Source organism: Anopheles gambiae, chromosome X, assembly GCF_943734735.2.
Source record: "Anopheles gambiae chromosome X, idAnoGambNW_F1_1, whole genome shotgun sequence".
In the NCBI taxonomy this organism is placed as follows: Eukaryota; Metazoa; Arthropoda; class Insecta; order Diptera; family Culicidae; genus Anopheles; species Anopheles gambiae.
The window spans coordinates 24,882,285-24,901,942 of NC_064600.1; the positions used below are offsets into that span (position 1 = coordinate 24,882,285).

General features: G+C 38.8%; 2 long non-coding RNA genes across 2 annotated transcripts in view; one reads left to right on the top strand and one right to left on the bottom strand.

The window, feature by feature from the left end:
• Positions 1–252: 252 nt before the first annotated feature.
• Positions 253–5,790, bottom strand: LOC133392148 (uncharacterized). The gene is made up of 5 exons (XR_009765488.1): positions 2,608–5,790; positions 2,410–2,500; positions 1,048–2,344; positions 887–952; positions 253–816 (listed from the first exon to the last, which is right to left on the bottom strand). It is a non-coding gene; the product is annotated as an uncharacterized LOC133392148 (long non-coding RNA).
• A 6,753-nt stretch (positions 5,791–12,543) lies between these two features.
• Positions 12,544–19,658, top strand: part of LOC133391738 (uncharacterized) — an 80,208-nt gene continuing 73,093 nt past the window's right edge. The window contains exon 1 of the long non-coding RNA XR_009765190.1: positions 12,544–12,862. This is a non-coding gene — a long non-coding RNA (uncharacterized LOC133391738). The remainder of the gene's footprint in view (positions 12,863–19,658) is intronic.

Consider the following 19,658-nt stretch of genomic DNA (forward strand, 5'->3'; position numbering starts at 1 on the left):
GGAAGAACGAGGAGAGAAGGCAGGCAAGACGGGTATGTGTGTATTCCGCACCGGTTTTCGGCAGTGTGAATTGTGTGAGTATGTAAATTTGTATGTGCGAGTAAGAAGGTAAAATAAAGAGCGTAAGCATGTACGGAATCGACAAATGAGAGAAAGAGCTTTGTAGGGAGAATGAAGAGAATGAAAGAAATTGAGAAGGGATGTAGCATACATAAACCAAATGTATGATACACGCTGTCGCACGATTTCAAAAACCTTCTCTATACCCAACCAACATTGTCACGTTGCAAGCGGTTTTTTTTGTATAGAAAAAGTGTTCTCTATAGCGCCGTCAAATCGTTCTCGATAGCAGAACTATAGAGAAGGTTTTTGAAATCGTGCGACAGCGTGTATCATACATTTGGTTTATGTATGCTACATCCCTTCTCAATTTCTTTCATTCTCTCCATTCTCCCTACAAAGACTCTTACTCTCTTTTGTCCATTCTGCACATGCTTACGCTCTTTATTTTACCTTCTTACTCGCACATACATATTTACATACTCACACAATTCACACTGTCTAAAACCGGTGCGGGATACATACGTACCCGTCTTGCCTGCCTTCTCTCCTCGTTCTTCCTTTCCTCCAGCTTTGCCTTCGTCGAATGGTGTGTACGCGTCCTGCTTGCTTCCCTCTTGCTGCTCCCACGTGCTACACAAGCGAGCTGGATGTTCGTCTCTACCTTCCTGCCGCTTCTCCTCTACCAGGCGCTAGCACGTTGGAGGATCGGATCGTTCCTGCCTTCTTTCCTCTCCTGTTCTGTTTTCGGCACTCCTAGGGATAGAAGGAAATATTAACTATTTTGCCAACAGCTGTTCAATTTAACGTCAAGCACAATACTTACCAACCAATTGAATATTGCTTCTGTTGTGGTCCGTGCTCACTTCCGTTCGTGCGCGTGTTACGATTTCTTTAAAAAAAACGAAATTGATTTTATATCACAATTATGAATACAATTCAGTTTGATAAAGATTAATATAACCCTTTATTAAAAACTGTACTTACCAAATAGTTTTTCCGTACTGGTTTCACGAGAGAAAAAACGGACACACACCGACGCGTCCTACCGCTTGCAAACTTGATTTCACACTACCACATTTTCATGTGAACGCGAAGCAGCGCCTTCCTCGTGTGGCTATACAGGTATTCCCCGATATACGCCATACTCGATATACACGATTTGGCTATACGCTTTTTTTTCTAAATTTGACGGTTCTTTGAACAAGTAGTACTAATTTTAGAAATCGAATGTCAAATGCAAAATAAATTCCCTTTTGGTTGAATAATAAAAACCATTTCAAATGGTATAAAATTGAAAAATTCAGTTGAAATTAGATCAAATAACTAATTTAGTGGCTAAAACCTACCACTTCATGCAAAGTTATACGGATATTAGTTATAATTTGACTGAAAACCTCGAAATTCGACTTTCGCTATTGAATATTCGAGATACGCTATTGCCTCCGGTACGCATTGATAGCGTATATCGGGGAGTACCTGTACAATGATACAAAGAGCGGGCGAGAGGAGTACGCTTGCGTGAACGATTGGTGTAGCAAGCGAATTTGGACAAGTCCCAGAAAAGCGAGACGCAAGAGTTTCTCTCCAACGATGGAAAGGGATGAGCTAAATGAAACATGCGAATCGTTGATGCGACACAGCCAAGTCGCAAGCAAATACAGACCAACACCCAGAAGACCGAGGCAGAATGAAAAATTTTGTGAATGTTAGAATGAGAAAAATGATAGATACACATAAAAATCGCGCGATAATGCTGGTTGGGTAGTTCTGCTATCGAGAACGATTTGACCGCGCTATAGAGAACACTTTTTCTATACAAAAAAAACCGCTTGCAACGTGACAATGTCGGTTGGGTTCCCGCTTGGCAAAATGTCGCGCGACATGCATGCTTGAAATCGATGCTTGTTACCCGCTTGGCAAAATGTCGCGCGACATGCATGCTTGAAATCGATGCTTGTTAACATTTTATTTCAAGCATCGTGAGTGTCCCAGCGTGAGCGCTGAGCGCACCTCCCCTCATTCTCAATGCCGCGTTTTTGGTTAATCCTCGCTCCCACCCTTTCTTTCCTTCTCCTCAACGGACCCACCATTCCCACGAGCGTAGACCGATCAAAAAATTCCAGGAAATTCGGACAGTAAGTGTGCAGTTTTTTATTCACAGAGCTATTCGGGAATATTATAATACTTGATGGTGCGTGCTGGGCGAACGAAACGTTTGCAGCTTGCTCCACCGATGGCGCGTGCTGTTGGAAGAAAAACACTTGTTGTTTGATGCGTTTTCCTGAGGAATGAAAGATATATCTAGCATTAGAATGGTGAACATAACTAGGACTATTTAAAACTTACCGATCACGCAGATATTTTAAATTAAACGGCGACTCTGTAAGCCCGATTCACCTTCTTTGATCGGTTATCAGGTGCTTTGGTAATGAAATAGCTAGGTGTGATGGCAAATAATAGAAGAATAAACGAACATTGAAAGCAATACGATAGTTAAAACACAAACATCATTTGAAATATTCTTCTTCTTATGCATGCACTTACCCGTAGATCATGTAACAAAACAAACTGCAGTTACGCCTGCGTTTACATCTTTCACGATTTACTTAACCACTTTTCTATAAACATTTTATAATTTTCACTGCATCTTCCGGCACCGATCCTTCCCAAATGAAATTTGCATTCGTTCTGGCAATGAGTTTCGAACGATCACAACACAGCGCGAGAGTGAAGAACACAAAGTAAATGGCACTATGTACAAGAGTTGATCATTTGGTCAAAATAGAGTATAATGGAATTCATTTTACTTCAAATGAATTGATTTTATTCTGATTTACATTTCAACTATTGTTATCAGCCTAGTTGTTAATGTTTAAAATTTTGATGAAGTGAAAACATCATTACCAGATAAATGAAACGACAATCGACGCATTTTGACCATATCGAATTATGATCGTCTTTACACATTGTGTCATCTCTGGCGCTTCAGGGTCTCACGCTCAGAGCAAAAATTCTCGCATCTTCGCAACGGTGGGAGCGTTCAGCAGTGGAGGGCTGGAGGAGTGCGAGTGTGTGTCTCATGCACACAGCGAAATTTTGGTCAACACCTCGATGGTGGGAGCGTTTTTCCATGGGATGGGGTAGTGGAGTGCGAGTGTGTCGCATGATTCCTTCAAAACTAGGGCCAGGGGTAGCGAGAGGCATCAAAATGAGTTACTCTTTGCCAAGCGGGCAACAGCGTACTGTGGAGCTGTCATCAGACTGTGGGTGCCGCTGTAAATATCTTAAAATATTTTCGTAAATCTTACTAACTTATCATGTTTAATTATGGCTCCGCAGCAGGATGTATTTAGTTTATCATGTGTACAGCAGAATCCCACACGAAAACAACTCCAAACGATGTTTTTAAAAAAAACATCATCGGTATCAATTCGTAGCTTTTTACACCGGCACCCACAGTCTGATGACAGCTCCACAGTACGCTTGCAACATTCCCCTAATCGATTGCACAACTCCCCTAAGTGATTGCAAACATCCACAGCTTGCTTGCAACATTCCCCTACCGATTTGCAACATTCCCCTAAGTGGTTGAACTATTCCCTTATATGATTCGAAACCCTGTAATGTAGCATACAGAAACTACATGTATGATACACGCTGCGCACCGTTGCAGAAACGTGCTCTTTAGTGCTGCTAATGAGCACGATTTGAGAACGTTTTGAGCCCGTTTTTTCTCATACAAAATTGTTAAATGTCGCGCGATTATGTCGGTTGGGTTGGTAGCAGAACGATGAATGATACTGAATTACAATATTCCACTACAGAGAAAGAAGCGTTGGCGATTGTGTGGGCAGTAGAAAAATCCAAGCTTTATTTGTATGGTAGAAAATGTACACTCGTTACAGATCACAAACCGCTCATATTTTTAAAATCTTCAAGCAAAAATTCGAAAATTTGCGCTGGCGTTTAGAGTTAGAAAATTACGAGTATGATATCAAGTTCAAGGAGGGCAAAGCCAATGTAGTTGCTGACGCCCTGAGTAGGAAATCGAACGATGAAATACAAGTTAACACAAATACAGATCACTCAATTATAACAAATCCTGCTAGTAGCTTAAGCAGCTATTCTGACGTAGGTACCATACACTCCGCTCAAACATCTCCTGACTATTTCATGCGTTATAGCGATAGACCAATAAAATTTTATAGAAATCAAATGGTATTTGAAATAGGACAGCAACCGATAGAAAAACTAGGAACTCCATTTTTAAACTATAATAGAGTTACAATACAAAAGCCAGAGTATACTGAAAACGATATCTAGGAACTGCTTAAAAGATACCATAATGGAAAACAAACTGCTATACTTGTCCCACAATCTTTATTGCAATCGTTTCAAAATGTGTACAAACATCATTTTGATAATAAAGGTCACTTTGTAATTATTGCTACTGTTGGAACCTTACAACAGCAAAATAGGATGGTTCCAATGACCTGTCGACATATGCGTCAGGAATTGGTGAGAGAGGAAAAGAGATGGGAAAAAGAGAGAATAGTTGTAGGGAAATAGGATAAAAAGACTCGGAAGATTAGCCATCGCGATATCTACAAACCAACTGGCGGAATAAAAAGACTTATTTTTTGGCAACAGCTAAAGTATCACAAAAACCTTTAACGTGTTCGGCACTAAATTATTTTCCGCTTCGTTTTCTAACAGCTACTGTGATAGAAGACGTAACAAACGAACAGCGTCAAGATACAGTTTCGGACATTAAGATAGGACCCTGGTTTTTTCAACGCACCGTGCACTTGTTTTACCACGTTACTTGTGTATGTGTGTGTGTGTGTGTGTGTGTGTGTGTGTGTGTGTGTGTGTGTGTGTGTGTGTGTGTGTGTGTGTGTGTGTGTGTGTGTGCGGGTTTTTTCTGAAGAAACGTAGCTTGAAATGGTTTCATATTGCGTTGAAAGCATTCTGATTATATGTGTTATCATGTGAAACAGCGTGCGTTTGCACTTGGATAAAAGCCAAAGTTTGCATCGACGCTTGTTCCTCGGACGAGAACGCAGGTGTGCTGTTTCATGAATGTGAATGCGACACCGGTGCGAAATGGACACGCGCACAATAGCAATGAACTCGGCATTCCCTCACAGGTGTTTCTCCAGAGCACGCCATTGAAAGGCCTGCATGCATCTCTGCGTTGAACGTTGTGTGCGCATGGAATGCTTTGTGCGTGCATTGAGCTGGAGCGCAGTTGTTCTTTTCAATGGGCGTTTTGTTTCATGAGCACGGCAGTATTCTGTTCTCGATTTAAATGGGTAGACACTCACTCGCTTACTCATTGATAGTTTTTATCCATACGCTGTTTTTGCTGCTCTACAACGATGTAATTCATCACGTGTAGAAGCAGAACAGAGGCTGAGCACGGGATCAGCCGTGTCCAACTTTTTAACCAGCGCGTTCTTGACAGTCCAAGCAAGCAATGTTAGTAACAATGGGTCGAGATAATCGTTGTACTGATCATCAACGCCATATCAGTAAGCGAATGGCGGCAGCTGGCATTAAGCTCAGAACGACCGAGTTCGTGATGGAACGATCGCGTACTTTTGTGGCAAACGCGCTTCGGACAACCGAAACGTGCTCGGACAACCGAAACGCGCTTGGACAACCGAAACGCGCAAGTCAACCGGACGTCCTCAGAAGACCACGGCGAAAGAAGACCGTAACATTGTTAATGTATCGAAAAAACACTGATCTCGAGGGCGGTTGTTACTGCTTATTACATCAAAAACCTAACCCAAAACACAAAAAAACTACTTACAAATCTATCCGAAACGACATACTTGTGAATACCAACACACACACACACACACACACACACACACACACACACACACACACACACACACACACACACACACACACACACACACACACACACACACACACACACACACACACACATACACACACACACACACACACACACACACACACACACACACACACACACACACACACACACACACACACACACACACACACACACACACACACACACACACACACACACACACACACACACACACACACACACACACACACACACACACACACACACACACACACACACACACACACACACACACACACACACACACACACACACACTCACACACACACACACACACACACACATACACTCACACACACACACATACAAACCACACATACACCTGTCCGATACTGTATCATCGTGCAAAAGGAACATGTCAGAGCTCATTGTGGTATTCATGAGGTAGAACCTAGCCAACCACCCACCCACCCTCCCGCCTAACAACTTACCATATTCCAAACAAATCCCGGAATGAAGCTCTTCGTTTAGACGTTTAGACGATCACATCCACGGCGATGCTCGACGCCATCAGTGGATGAAAGTATGAAAAGAAGCAAAGAAAAGCATATGTCATCATCAGCATAATTTTACTTTCACACTTGTACATCGGTTGATGATTATTACCTTTTCAATTTCATGTAAAGAATTTTCAATTTCATGAGTTGCGTAGGACCGTCGAAATCAGCTATTGTCCTCTGATTGGCAACTCCAGTGGGAAGCGCATATTATTATGCCTTTGAAGAATAGGGAATTTCTTGCTTGAGCATACGAGTAGTTGGGCATTCGTGGTTCATTCGCTCTGCGCGTTCCATAATCGTGGACAACTGTGCCACGCTCCACCCTCAACCCCAGGTACTCCGGTAACATTCCGTTTAGGCATGGGCAAAACGATTCTTTTTACCGGACGCGAACGAACTAGTTCGCTCGCCAAAAAGAACCGAACGCGAACGAATATTCTTTTGTTCTTTTTTTCATGGGGTTTTTATTCACCAAGAACGCTCTTTATCTTTTTCATTTACCCACCATAGACGTATACTGTAGACAAAGAAGTACTCATTCTGCGGTTGAAACCAATAATTTAAAAATATTAAACACTCGGCTCATCTGCTGTCTGGTCAACACAAGTTACCGCAAAATCGACCAAAAACTAGCATGTTAAAAACTAGCTTCTCGGAGAATTTGATAGTCGTCTCACAGATGCCTTGGACGCAGTCAAGGCTTCAAACGAATAATACTATGGCCTCTCCTATAAGCTCTCGCCCCGGTGAGCTCGATCGTAACTCACAAAATGCACCATCCCGAAATTCACCTAAGCGGAGGCTTGTTGATTTTACGCCGCCGAATACCAATCCTAATGCCCACTGCTCGCGGGTACAGCGCCTACATCAACATCGTCTCGTGCCGTGTTGACAGTCCCATTAAGTGATCCTAACTATAATAGGTTTTAGTTACACCTTACCCGCATATCTCCGTCGGATACAGACGTCGAGATGAAGGAAATGATAACAACACAACTGGGCACTGATAACGTCATCATAAATAAGCTGTTGCCCCGCGACCGCGATCCTAGCACATTCACTTTTATCTCATGTAAAGTAGGGATGTCACTTGAGTTTCGAGAAAGGGCACTCTCCTCACATACCTGGCACAAAGAAAGAATACTCAGAGAATTCATCGATCTCCGTTCATCCGCTGCTCAAAATTTTTGGCGCCCTCCGACACGACAACTGCCACTAGACGCCCACAATCCATCGCAACACACTTCACAACAGAATCCAATCTACGCAGAACCACCGATCGAGACACTAATCTTGATAATATCAGACGAATAACCTCCGTTACTTCGCTTCACGTCAACAACACAGTCCATCAAGCAACCGAATCATCTCACTCTCTCACCATCTACTATCAGAACGTGAGAAGATTACGCACTAAATTACTCAACGTGAGACAAGCTGGTCATGTAAATTGATGAGGTTCGAAACCGTCAACGGCGAAACGGTCACCGGTTTTGAACAGCATCTTTCGAATGCGTTTCGAAAGATTGCGCTTGCGTTCCGAAACGCACTTTGACCCGATAACCTCGTGTTCCCACGTCAGGTTATCGATACATCATGTGGGAGCGTGCGTGAGAGAGAATTTTGTGCGTAAATTCTCTCTCAGCATCCTGGGGAATCGGCTATCGTGGGCTTCGTGCGATCGATCAGCGGATCGATCGAGCATTCGTATACGTGTAGTTGAGTGGAATAAATGATATTATTATAACGTTTTAAAGACATTCCACGTCCTAGTGTTTTTTATCCTTTTTTTGCGACTTCGTGAGAGAACATTTGGTGACCCCGACGTGATTTTGCTACGTGAAAAAGGTGAAATAATAGTGAGTTGTGCTATGTGCTAGTGAAAAGAAGCCAATATGCCGACGGAGGATCAAACAGCAGACGAAAACCAGCGGATCAAGTTGGAAGCGACTCGCCAACTGACAGGCCTAGATAGTGCGCTGCAAAACATTGTATCGCAAGTGCGCGAAGGTAGGTTGAGCCAGCAAATGGCTAAGAGTAAGGATGAGATCGCAGCGTTATTGTGGAGCGAAGGCAACAAAGCGCAGTTGCAGCTGGAAGCGATATCGGGTCCGCAACCGCGACGCGATACGTTCGTTGAGGCCTACGCGCAAGTGAAAACCGAGGAAAGTGTATGCTGTGGAAGTGCCGCCTACTCCGCAGTTAGATGTAACACTTGCATCAACCCCTTCCCGTTCCGATCATCTTCCGCGTATCGAACTTCCGAAGTTTAACGGAGATCCTTCGGAATGGCCAGCGTTCGCGGGACGGTTCGAAAAGCGGATTGTCGGTTTGACAGGTGATGCGGAGCGGTACGCGTTCCTTATAAAGTGTTTCGATCGGTGCGATATTGCGCGGAACAGTTGCGAAGCCTTCGAAAACGCTGGCATGCCCTTCGAAAGGGCATGAAGTAAGTTGGAGGAAAGGTTCTACAAGAAACGGGTAGCTTTCCTCAGCCACTTTAACTATCTCAGAGACCTTCCAAAAATGACTGTGGCGTCTTCCAACGGGCTTATGCGGATAATAGATGTGGTCGAAACATCAACCTCCGCAGCGAAGCAAATTGCAGGCGCAAGCGGACAACGGCCTAGCGTGGTGGAGGATGGAATGCTGGTGAGCCTGGTTATGTCCAAGCTAGACGATGAAACCATAACCAGAATATTCCGTAGGCTGGACGTCCACACCATTCCGACGTGGAAGGAACTGCGCGACGAGCTCGATAGGCTGTCGAGTTCGCTCTACTATGAGCCGCGGAAAAGCGCCACGTCCCGTCCTGACCGCGCTTCTACTAGTAGCAAGCGCCCAATACGTGCGGCATTCGTAGCCACGGTGGATACAGTAAGTAGCAGTCAGACGCCAACCCTGCAAACCCAGCGAACTAGATACAGCTCGGTGGATCACCAGCCAGGCCCGCGACGCTGCTATGCGTGCGACAAGCCGGGCCACACGGGCCCGCTGTGTCCAGAGCTGCAGGTTCGGTCGGAATGTGAACGCATCAACTACGTGATGAGCAAAGGCAAGTGCGTGAATTGCCTTTCCAGCCAGCACCCCGCTTCGCAGTGCCCCAGCAACAAAAGATGCCAAGTGTGTAGACAAAAGCATCATACTCTTTTGCACGTGAAATCTTCCGAAGCTGCGAAGTGACAACCACATTCCGTTTCGCCACCACGTGGTGTCCGGCGTCCCTGCTCCGTGCTTCCGTCGCCGCGTTCCCGCTCCGTGCCGCCATCCACAAGCACTAGTGCCGTGCTTTCAGCGATGGCCGATCCACGTGGTGTCCGGCGTTCCTGCTCCGTGCTGCCGTCCCCGCGTTCCCGCTCCGTGCCGCCATCCACAAGCACTAGTGCCGGGCTTTCAGCGATGGCCGATCCACGTGGTGTCCTGCGTTCCTGCTCCGTGCTGCCGTCCCCGCGTTCCCGCTCCGTGCCGCCATCCCCAAGCACTAGTGCCGTGCTTTCAGCGATGGCCGATCCACGCACTCGGTCCGTTTCGTCGCCGCGTGGTGTCTTGCATTCCCGCTCTGCTCAGCCATTGCTAAGTGTGCGCGCATCTTCCCCTGCAATGGATGATGGTGGTATCGTATCCTCCTGTTCCAATCTAAGCCATCCCCTAGCAGTGAGGATGACTCCAGCTGCCCAGCGTTCCGCTACGTGTGGTTCAATGCATCTGTCTGGTGCGTCATCTCGTGACGTCTCTAACCTTGCCAACCACGTTTTGCTAGCAACTGTTGCGGTGCTTATTCAAGACGGCCTGGGGGAGTGGCAACGAATCCGTTGCCTGCTAGATTCTGGGTGCCAAATCCAAGCCATCACGGCGTCCGCTGTGAAACGGTTGAGGTTACCGTTACTGTCTGAGAAAATTACGCTAATGGGGATAAGTGGTAAACTCCCTGTATCGAATAAAATTCGTACAAAAGTCATAGCAATTAATGGATCCTACCGTTTCAGCTCCAATTTCTACGTCATACCGGAACTCAGTGCGCAACCCTATCGCACAATCAAGCAGGACGAACTGAGCCTCCCACCTGGCAAGCGACTCGCCGATGAAAACTTCAGTCATACAGGGCCAGTTAATGCGATATTAGGGGCCGGAATATGCTATTGTAGCATAGGTTCGACACCCGACACTATTAGACTTAGCAAATTAGAATTAGATTAGAATAGCAAAGACACAATTATTAGTATAACATCCGCTATAATAATCTACAGTAAATTCATTACATCCTAGACACAAACCGCACTAAGGCTAGAATGAAACAGCTAATGATATAATGAAATAGCATGATAAGTGGCGTGATCGTATTCACCAACACACTCAAAAGAAATAGTTTTTACAAGTATAAAATTTTAGATTAAACATTATCAGAACATAAATTACTGTAATTAGATGCACACAAATATTAGACATAAAAGTGCAATATGTTCTAATCCGAACCAACTAGATAAATAGGGAAAATTTAATAGAGTTCATCCAATTGCGCAGTAGGATAATACACATGGAAGGACGATGTTACCTAATGTACGCAAAAAGTCACGTACGCATAATGCGATAGATAGAGCAGGATAATAAATTGTAATCATGCATAACGGAGCGGATAAGCTAAATATGCCCATAAGCGCAATGTAATTATTTCGTATAAAAGGAAGCTCGCGCGTAGCTAGAAGAGAGTTGTTGTATCAGTAAAATCACGCAGTCCAGTCCGCCGCGCAAAATTTAGTTCGCAAATCAATAGAAGCCAACCACGCTATTAAGTTTAAGTAAAGTGGCAAAAATAAAGTTAGTTTATATAAAAGTGCAAATACAATCCGTCTTTAGTCAGGAACGGCACTAAGTGATGACAAGTTCACTACATGGCGACCGTGACACAGAGCCAAAGCAAAGGAATACGAACAAAACACTGAAGTAAGCATAACGAAAGGCTGCAGGTTATAAAAATCCCGTTGGACACGGTATGTAAACACTATGGTAAAATTTATATTTTGAAAACAAAAATACCATAGCGCGAAAAGCGGACGAAGGTATGTATCGCAACAATCGCGAGTGCAAATTCGTCGTAAACACTATTATGCACAATACATATACACTAAGCTCACAAACACTAAAGTATTCGGCATAGATGTACGTTTAGATCACATTACACTTATAAACACAAAAGCCGATACGCGTCGTAAAGTGAGATGCAATAATGTGCAGTGACACCAATACAGATTAGTTCCGTGATACAACAACTGTGAAAAAACTCACCCGAAACTGCATGAATATCCCGAAACATCACCAATACAGTGCTAAAAATGAAATCAAATGTGAATTAAAAGCAACAACAATTACACATGCAGTGACACATAAATACCGAACCGGAATACTAATCAAAATAGTGCACAAGAAAGTGTGAAACTAAGTGCGCTAAGTGAAACCCAACTGAACAATCCCATAATCGCAGCAGCAGCAGCACTTCCACAACGAACAACACGAGGAAAGTGTTAAGAACGATAGAACGGGAGCAACAATACGCGAGGAAGCAGTCAACGACGCCATCGCAGTATACACATCGAGCAGCTGTTAAACTACACATCGTGCATGCCGTAGGACACGCAAACGATAAGTTTTGTTAAGTCAGGTATTGTAAAATAAACACTATGGGATATATATGAATATTCAGTAAAAAAAAAAAAAAATATATATATATATATATATATATATATATATATATATATATATATATATATATATATATATATATATATATATATATATATATATATATATATATATATATATATATATATATATATATATATATATATATATATATATATATATATATATATATATATATATATATATATATATATATATATATATATATATATATATATATATATATATATATATATATATATATATATATATATATATATATATATATATTCATATATGAATATTCATATATATCCCATAGTGTTAATTTTACAATACCTGACTTAACAAAACTTATCGTTTGCGTGTCCTACGGCATGCACGATGTGTAGTTTAACAGCTGCTCGATGTGTATACTGCGATGGCGTCGTTGACTGCTTCCTCGCGTATTGTTGCTCGCGTTCTATCGTTCTTAACACTTTCCTCGTGTTGTTCGTTGTGGAAGTGCTGCTGCTGCTGCGATTATGGGATTGTTCAGTTGGGTTTCACTTAGCGCACTTAGTTTCACACTTTCTTGTGCACTATTTTGATTAGTATTCCGGTTCGGTATTTATGTGTCACTGCATGTGTAATTGTTGTTGCTTTTAATTCACATTTGATTTCATTTTTAGCACTGTATTGGTGATGTTTCGGGATATTCATGCAGTTTCGGGTGAGTTTTTTCACAGTTGTTGTATCACGGAACTAATTTGTATTGGTGTCACTGCACATTATTGCATCTCACTTTACGACGCGTATCGGCTTTTGTGATTATAAGTGTAATGTGATCTAAACGTACATCTATGCCGAATACTTTAGTGTTTGTGAGCTTAGTGTATATGTATTGTGCATAATAGTGTTTACGACGAATTTGCACTCGCGATTGTTGCGATACATACCTTCGTCCGCTTTTCGCGCTATGGTATTTTTGTTTTCAAAATATAAATTTTACCATAGTGTTTACATACCGTGTCCAACGGGATTTTTATAACCTGCAGCCTTTCGTTATGCTTACTTCAGTGTTTTGTTCGTATTCCTTTGCTTTGGCTCTGTGTCACGGTCGCCATGTAGTGAACTTGTCATCACTTAGTGCCGTTCCTGACTAAAGACGGATTGTATTTGCACTTTTATATAAACTAACTTTATTTTTGCCACTTTACTTAAACTTAATAGCGTGGTTGGCTTCTATTGATTTGCGAACTAAATTTTGCGCGGCGGACTGGACTGCGTGATTTTACTGATACAACAACTCTCTTCTAGCTACGCGCGAGCTTCCTTTTATACGAAATAATTACATTGCGCTTATGGGCATATTTAGCTTATCCGCTCCGTTATGCATGATTACAATTTATTATCCTGCTCTATCTATCGCATTATGCGTACGTGACTTTTTGCGTACATTAGGTAACATCGTCCTTCCATGTGTATTATCCTACTGCGCAATTGGATGAACTCTATTAAATTTTCCCTATTTATCTAGTTGGTGGATATATATATATATATATATATATATATATATATATATATATATATATATATATATATATATATATATATATATATATATATATATATATATATATATATATATATATATATATATATATATATATATATATATATATATATATATATATATATATATATATATATATATATATATATATATATATATATATATATATATATATATATATATATATATATATATATATATATATATATATATATATATATATATATAAAATAAGTAAATTAAAAAAATAATAATAAAAAAATAGGAACAATTATAGTTTCTGCGAAATAATTTTATTGGACTTAAACGTTAATTAGTTATGTTATTTATTATGATTGTCGTTATTATTTAATGGATCGAATTTAATGAGTAAGTTAAAGGATAAATTATTCCAGTTAAGGTTAATACAACATAAATTAGAGTATTTACCAAAGAATTTTAGAGTTTGTACTGTAAGTAAATATAAAATTTTGGCTAGAGAACTATTAACATCCATACAATCGGATTTGATAGAGCTCGGAGAAGCCATAAGTGAAGAGTATTTAAACAAAATTAACAGTGAAACCAACGAATGCTTTTCAGCGATTGAGTTTCGCATAAACAATTACCAAATGACAAACGATTCCCAAACAGAAAAAATGGCGCATTTCGATATTAAAATTGCAACATCTCTTGTTCAAACATATGATGGATCAAAAGAGAATCTTGACATTTTCATAGATTCTGTAAACTTACTTAAAGAGATTACTCCAAATGATCAAAAGGTAATGCTGGTAAAATTTATCAAAACACGAATAACAGGGAAAGCCAGAATAGGATTACCACGAGATCTGGACAACATCGATGAAATTCTAGAAAATATAAAAGTAAGATGTGAAGAAAAAACAAATCCCGAAAAAGTCATCAACCAATTAAAAACTATCCAAGCAAGACAAACCACTAAAATTTGTGAAGAGGTCGAAATCTTAACTAGCAAATTAAAAGGACTTTATCTAGAACAAAAAATTCCCGAAGAAGTAGCAAACAAAATGGCTGTTAAAGTTGGAGTTGACACACTTAAAGAAAAAATTTCCAACTCTGAAACAAAAATTCTACTTAAAGTCGGACAATACCCAACAATTACAGCAGCTACACAAAAGGTATTAGAAAATGAAATCGAAAACAATAATTCAAATCAAGTTTTAGCCTTTAATAGAAACCAAAATTTTTCCACAAATAATTTCAAAAGATTTCCTAACAGCAAAACAAATAATTCTAATAGATATAACTCGAACCCAAACTTCCAAAACAGAACTAACAGGAGGTATTATGAAAGTCCAAATTCAAATAGAACGAACCCAAATACATATACCCCAAATAGAAACAGAGATAGACATTTCTATAGGAACCCTGGACAATATAATCAATTTGGAAGACAAAATACACAGCCCAATAACTTCTCAAATCAACAAGCTCGTAGAATATTTACTACTGAAGCTGAAGAAGAAGAGGAACAGAATAATTTTTTAGGCCAAGCCCGGCAGGAATAGAACAGCTGCCGGTAATGACATTGAATTTATCTGCCAATAATTCAACTACAATTAAAGTAGAAAAAGCTGCAAATAAGTATAGTTCATTATTTATAGACACAGGAGCAGCAGTTTCATTATTTAAAATAGGAAAAATTAGATCTCAGCATGAGATAGATAGCAATAACAAAGTTAGACTTACAGGAATTACTAATAACTCTTTAATTACCTATGGTACAATTAGTTCAAATTTAATATTTAACAACGCAACAGTTAGTCATAAATTTCACTTTATTCCAGATATTATAGAAATAGAAGCCGATGGAATTTTAGGAAGAGATTTCTTTACAAAATATAAATGTAAGATAGATTATGAATATTATTTGTTAAATTTTGATATCAATGGAATCTCAATATCTCATCCTATAGAAGACAATTCACTCTTAATTCCAGCAAGAAGTGAAATTATTCATAAAATAGATTTAAAGAATTTAAAAAAAGATTCAGTAGTTCATGCACAGGAAATAACAACAGGAATATTTTGCGCTAATACAATAGTTTCCAAGAATAATCCATGTATAAAATTTATTAATACTACTGAAAAAGATACTATTATTAACACGAAATTTTTCAAACCTACAATAGAGCCAATTAATAACTTTGAAATTTATAAAGTAGCAGAAACTAAAACAAATATGCATAGAGTTAAAGAAATATTAAGCAAAATCAATTTAAAAAATTATCCAGATATTATTAGTCAAGAAATAAGTAAACTAGTAAATAAATTTTCAGATTTATTTTGTTTAAATGAAGACCCAATTACAACTAATAATTTTTATAAACAAACAATTACTCCTAAAGACAATATTCCTACATTTATACCCAACTATAAACAAATTCATTCGCAAAGCAAAGAAATAGATCAGCAAGTAAATAAGATGTTAGAAAATAATATAATAGAAAACTCCGTTTCCCCTTACAATTCACCAATTCTGCTTGTCCCCAAGAAAACAGGAAACGATAAGAAATGGAGATAAGTAGTCGATTTTAGGCAATTGAACAAAAAGATATTACCAGATAAGTTTCCACTTCCGAGAATAGACACAATATTAGACCAATTAGGAAATGCAAAATATTTCAGCACTCTAGATCTGATGTCAGGTTTTCATCAGATCCCTTTGGAAAAAGAATCGCGAAAATATACAGCATTTTCTACACCAAAAGGACATTATCAATTCACAAGACTGCCTTTTGGACTAAACATAAGTCCTAACAGTTTTCAGCGTATGATGGCACTAGCAATGGCTGGCCTCACACCTGAAATAGCATTCATTTATATCGATGATGTTATAGTAATAGGAAGCTCAATGAAAAATCATATAGAAAATCTTACACAAGTATTTAATAGATTACGATACTACAATCTTAAATTGAACCCAGAGAAGTGCAAATTCTTTAAATCAGATGTTACATATCTTGGACAGAAAATAACGAACCAGGGAATATACCCTGATGAAACCAAATTCGAAACAATAAGAAAGTTTCCTATACCAACTAACGCAGACGAAGTTAGAAGATTCGTAGCTTTCTGTAATTACTACAGAAAGTTTATACAAAACTTTGCAAAAATTGCAAAGCCACTAAATGATTTATTAAAGAAAGGCACACTTTTTGAATGGAAAAAGGAACAACAAACATCATTTGATTCATTAAAGGAGCATCTGCTATCTCCAACCATTCTTAAATACCCAGACTTTAGCAAAGATTTTATTATAACTACAGACGCATCAAACTTTGCGTGCGGAGCAGTTCTCTCCCAAATCACAAATGGGCAAGATTTTCCTATTGCATTCGCAAGTAAAACTTTTACTAAAGGCGAAAAGAATAAGAGTATAATAGAAAAAGAATTAGTAGCTATACACTGGGCAGTAAATCATTTTAAACCATATGTTTATGGGCGGAAATTTACAATCAGAACAGACCATAGACCACTGGTTTATCTCTTTGGTATGAAAAATCCAACGTCAAAATTAACCAGAATTAGACTAGATCTGGAAGAATTTGATTTCACAATACAATTCGTAGCTGGAAAAAGTAATGTTGCAGCAGACGCATTATCACGAATCGTGTTAAATTCAGATGAGTTGAAAGAATTGATCCCAAAAACTAAAGAGGAGGATATTAAAAGCATTAAAAACAATTCAATTATGGTAGTTAACACAAGAGCAATGGTAAAGGCGCAAAATAAAGTAAAGGATACACCAACAGCTGGAAGAAATGAAGAAGAAGTAACTAATCAAGTATTTTGGAAGACAGATAGACCGTCAGAAGTTAATAAGATTTTGAAAATTAAGTCAGAAGTTAAAAGAAATGGAATAGAAATCAAAGTATGTAGTCACAACTATAATAAGCAACTTGGAAAAAGGGTTATCCCTCTTAACAATTCTAAAGGCCAAAATGGAAGTCAAGAAATAGAACTTGCTCTTCTAGATATATGCCAAATTGCTAAGAAATTTAACCGAGACAAGTTAGCAATATCAGTTGAGGACAAATTATTCGAATATTACTCTCAATTAACCATAAAGGAAATAGTAGACACAGCAATTTTCGGTTACGAGATAATTTTGTTTGATCCACCTAAATGGATAACAAGTGAGAAAGAAAAGTTGAAAATAATGGAAGAATATCATGCCATACCCACAGGAGGTCATATAGGGGAATACAGATTATATTTAAAAATTCGTGAAAAATTTAAATGGAATAATATGAAGCAAGATATAATAAGTTACGTGCAGAAATGTGAAATATGCAAAGTCAGCAAAGTAAATAAGCACACAAAAGAAAAATCTATAATCACATCAACTCCAGCAAAACCATTTACCATCATATCAATTGACACAGTTGGTCCATTACCCAAAACAATAAATAACAACAGATATGCAATTACGATTCAATGCGACCTATCAAAATATATAGTGATCATTCCAATTAAAAACAAAGAAGCAAACACGATTGCGAAAGCATTGGTTGAACATTTTATCTTGACTTATGGAAGCTTTTTGGAGCTTGGATTAGACCAAGGATTGGAATATAACAATGAGGTGTTAGGTAAAATAGCCCAAATTTTAAAAATAAAACAAACATTTTCCACAAACAATTGGAGCTCTAGAACGTAATCATAGAAGCTTAAATGAATACCTTAGAGCATTTACTAATGAACATCACGATGATTGGGATGATTGGATAAAATTTTATGAGTTTGTTTATAATACAACACCACATACAGAAACAAAATATACTCCGTTTGAATTAGTTTTCGGTAGAACAGCAAATCTACCACAAGAAATTTATAAACATAAAATCGATCCAGTTTATAATATAGAACAATATTACAATGAAATGAAATTTAAACTACAAAAGTCCAATGAGATTGCACGTAAGAACATAATTATAGAAAAAGAGAAAAAAGAAAAAGAATTAAATCAGCATATAAATCCCATAGATGTAAGCATAGGAGACTTGGTATACTTAAAAAATGAAAATAAAAAAAAAATTAGATCCATTGTACTTAGGTCCATTTATAATTACGAATATTCCAATTAAGATCCAAATTGTACAATCAAGAATAAGCATACGCAAAAGACTACAACAGTACATAAGAACAGATTAATCAAGAACTAAATGAATAACGCAATTCTTTCGCTCATTCACTCAATCTTACGTTATTCACAAAAACGGGGGAGGTGTAGCATAGGTTCGACACCCGACACTATTAGACTTAGCAAATTAGAATTAGATTAGAATAGCAAAGACACAATTATTAGTATAACATCCGCTAGAATAATCTGCAGTAAATTCATTACATCCTAGACACAAACCGCACTAAGGCTAGAATGAAACAGCTAATGATAGAATGAAATAGCATGATAAGTGGCGTGATCGTATTCACCAACACACTCAAAAGAAATAGTTTTTACAAGTATAAAATTTTAGATTAAACATTATCAGAACATAAATTACTGTAATTAGATGCACACAAATATTAGACATAAAAGTGCAATATGTTCTAATCCGAACCAACTAGATAAATAGGGAAAATTTAATAGAGTTCATCCAATTGCGCAGTAGGATAATACACATGGAAGGACGATGTTACCTAATGTACGCAAAAAGTCACGTACGCATAATGCGATAGATAGAGCAGGATAATAAATTGTAATCATGCATAACGGAGCGGATAAGCTAAATATGCCCATAAGCGCAATGTAATTATTTCGTATAAAAGGAAGCTCGCGCGTAGCTAGAAGAGAGTTGTTGTATCAGTAAAATCACGCAGTCCAGTCCGCCGCGCAAAATTTAGTTCGCAAATCAATAGAAGCCAACCACGCTATTAAGTTTAAGTAAAGTGGCAAAAATAAAGTGAGTTTATATAAAAGTGCAAATAC